The following is a 3703-nucleotide window of genomic DNA, read 5'->3' as shown; positions in this document are numbered from 1 at the left end:
CGGTTTTTCATGCGGGGCGAAGTTCGCCGGAACAAATTCGCGCATGGTTCTTTCTTCTTTTGTTTTTTGCTGCCTTGTTTTTGAACCAATCTTGCGTGCGTCCTCGCTTGTTTCCGTCGCCTCTTCTTTCGGCTGCGAGAGCAAATCCACTCTCGGCGGCCTTGTTCTGGAGGCGCAGATCGACTGCTGTGCCGCAGGGGGCGAGGTGCATCACCCCGGCCGCCATCTCCTGCCGGGACGTTCTCCCCTGCGGCACGCACATCTGCAGCGCAACTCTGCATCCATATGTCTGACTTTTTGGTGCAGATCTCTGATTTTCCCGAGCTTCCATCTTGCTGATGTAACCGCGGAGCGTGATGACATGGATTTTTGTCGCCCCAGTCTTAGGATTCGGCTCGCCGGACCTGTGCTGATTGACATACGTTATCTAATCTGACTCTGCTATAAATCGCGTCAGCTGGCTGGATTTCATTATTTTTATCTTTCTTTCTTCCGGGGCCTGTGATTTCAACAATTTGTCCGTACCATCTGATGCATCTGATGATTCACATTTGCTAATGCGTCTCTGAGGCCCTTCGATTTGACTTATGTTCTGTCTTGTTTATTGGCCTCTGCAGTGTTCAGGCAACAAATTAGAGTCTCTGATGCGCTGATTCCCGTAGCGACTTCGGTGCTGTACGTTGCCGAGAGCGATGCCCGAACAGGTTATCATGCGTGCGCCGTCCTGCGTACGGCGTGCGCATCCACTTGTCCGACAGTTTTTGGTCATGCTGATGTTCAGTTCTTAATGGTTTTTTCCGTCGCACATACCTGTTTACCATTAATTTATCTAATCATTGCATGATATAATTAAACACTGATTCCAGTCAAAACGTCAGGTCTCAATATACTTCATTGATCGAATAGCTGAACTATCGAATGATGACTAATTGATTTAGATCAATAATACACAAAAATGTGTGTAATTAATTGATTGAATAGTTGCACTATTGAATGATTTTGTTTTTCCAATGTGACTGAAAGGGATTTGTATCAATAATACACTGAAACGTTCCTAAATATTTTCAGATGTACTCTCTCTGTTCCTAAGTTTTTGTCTTTCAGACATGTGTATGTAGACATATTTTATAGTGTAATTTCACTCATTTTGCTACGTTTGTAGTTATTTGTTAAAATATCTAGAAAAACAAATATTTGAGAACAGAGCGAGTAATGCTTAACCTCCACGAAGAGAAAACGGTGAGTTTGAAGTGGACATGATGATTTGAGTATATAGTGGACATAGTTTTCAAACGTGACATGGAGAGAAGAACCACTCCCTGTGAACATTGTCACGCACGGGAACGCCACCAATGCTGCCATAGCGACCGTCAGAGAGCGAACTATGAGTTCAATCATATGAGGCCGGCTCCCCGGTGGATTGAGTGGGATAAGAACCGGGGACTACGGCCGCTGCCGAGCAAGCCTTCCCAGGCGAGCTCTAGCTCTGTTTGTATCCTTCAGTGTCAATGCAACAACCGGTGCAGCGACGCTTGCAGCTAATGGACCGAGCACACCCCTCCATCACGGCCAGGAGAGCGCCGCCACCGCGGACCATGAGGGAGGGAGGGATGTCGAGGGGGAAGGAAGGTTTTGGGAGGGCGCACTTACAAATCTCATGTGCTACGGGTGTAGCAACGCCATTGGCTTTGTGCAAACAATGTGAAAATTGAACAGTCAGAAGTAGTCCCTCCAAAGCTACAATAACCTTCAAACAGTCAGATTCAACAGTAATTTGATTGTAACATAGGGAAGTTACCAAAGATAGTTGTCGAGGCTTTCGTAGCATAGGGGAGCTCGGATGACCGCACCTATCCTCCCACCTCCTCAAATCCGCAAATCCATACAATCTCATGCAACATACAATATAATAAACAAACATATTTCAACTAGATAACACACATTAACATATGCGTATTTCACTATACATGCCATTGGACTACCAAAAATTGGCAATGTTCTAGAATTATGTTGAAAGTTCAGCACGGCTGCCCTTACCTTTATCCACTTTGTGGTCATAGCGATCAAAGACACAACACAAGTCAAGGCGGATATGATTGATGTCGGAGCTGAAGGGTCGGATGCTGCACCACCATCCTCCTTCATGGCCAGAGAGGGCACATACCGCCTGCCTTTCCTCCAGTGTAAGGACACGCGTGGCCCGGTCTTGCCGCTTCACTCAGGTGCGGGCATGGGTGTATTCGGCTGCCTTGGCCTTCGAGGCCTTGTCCAAAGCAGTGAGGTGTGACTAAGCCATGGCAGCGCTCCGCGCCTCCACCCTCACACGACAGGCACATCGCTCCTCGAACTTGTCGCCGCACCTGGGGCATCTAACGCATCTGAGGTAGTGCGCATTGACGTTATTGACCACAAACTCGAACATTGCCGTGACGATGAGCCAACACAAGGGTTCCGGGCTAGCCCAGGTTCATGCGGGGTGGAGTGGTTGTACCTCCAACCGCCCCTCACTAGATCTAGATTCGCCGCGTCGCGGCCTCGAGCCGCCTACGGCGGTGGATCCAAGCCCACTTGCGGGGACACAATAGATTCTCATCGCCATGACTCGGACGATGGAGCCCAAGACGGATGTGTCTCGGGATTGGGGTAGAGCCAGGCGAACGACAAACTTATCCTCGTCCCCAGGGACAAGGTCCCAATTGACGCATCTGGAGTTGTTGGACTCGGATTCACTACCCGACATGCCGAAGAAGGTCGGAGAGTGGAGTGAAGTGGGAAGTGGCTAGGGTTTCGTCCTGATGTGGATATGGAGGGGATATTTGTGGGGTTGGGTGGACCAGCGTGGGCCAGATCGATGTGGCAAGCATGTCCGGGCCTACCCATATTCGCCCCCTATATTAACTGGGTATGGAGGTTGTAGGAAAGCCTAGACATATAGGGGCGGTTTGAGAGGTTTGATTGGTCGCATTTTCTTGACTGGTCAATGATCAGGACATTCACTCGGGCATATGGGGAGGATATGAGGGGTCCGGTTGTGGATGCTCTAATCATGTTGTTGTTTTTGTGGTGGGTGTCCGTTGGATGTTAATGTCATCAATTTTTTTGTGAAATCTCTTATCATTCTTTTACGGATGAAACTTTGTAATGAAAACGGCTGTGTGCATCAATCAATGCCTATAGATCATTTTGATCGAGAGAAAAGTTTATGTTGGCGTGGCCATATTGGTCAACGATATTTTTTCCGCGGAGGCGGCGACGATCTTGCTTGGATGGTGATAACCCACAAGTATAGGGATCGCAACAGTTTTCGAGGGTAGTGTATTCAACCCAAATTTATAGGTTCGACACAAGGGGAGCCAAAGAATATTTGAAGGTATTAGCAGCTGAGTTGTCAATTCAACCACACCTGGTGATTAATTATCTGCAGCAACGTGATCAGTAGCAAAGTAATATCATAATTTGATAATAGTGTCAGTGGCAATGGTAACGGTAACAATTACAACAATAGTTTTGTAGCAGTTGTAACAATAACAACAGCAGTAGTAACTTAGTAAGAATAATACAAGATAAATTCGTAGGCATTGGATCGGTAACTTGTTGGATGATATTCATCATGAGACAGTTATAACCTAGGGCGATATGACACTAGCTCCAGTTCATCAATATAATGTAGGCATGTATTTCGTAAATAGTCATACGTGCTTAT

General features: G+C 47.1%; 2 non-coding genes across 2 annotated transcripts; both read left to right on the top strand.

Annotated features, from left to right (window-relative positions):
• The first annotated feature begins 349 nt into the window (after nt 1-349).
• LOC123073420 (small nucleolar RNA U31b) lies at nt 350-439 on the top strand. The gene has a single exon (XR_006435669.1). It is a non-coding gene; the product is annotated as a small nucleolar RNA U31b (small nucleolar RNA).
• A 57-nt stretch (nt 440-496) lies between these two features.
• LOC123073603 (small nucleolar RNA snoR117) lies at nt 497-574 on the top strand. The gene has a single exon (XR_006435706.1). It is a non-coding gene; the product is annotated as a small nucleolar RNA snoR117 (small nucleolar RNA).
• The last annotated feature ends 3129 nt before the right edge of the window (nt 575-3703 follow it).

The sequence above is a fragment of the Triticum aestivum genome, chromosome 1A, assembly GCF_018294505.1.
Source record: "Triticum aestivum cultivar Chinese Spring chromosome 1A, IWGSC CS RefSeq v2.1, whole genome shotgun sequence".
NCBI classification, from domain to species: domain Eukaryota; kingdom Viridiplantae; phylum Streptophyta; class Magnoliopsida; order Poales; family Poaceae; genus Triticum; species Triticum aestivum.
Note: the sequence above shows the minus strand (reverse complement) of the source record. Positions and strands in the feature narration are given on the sequence as shown.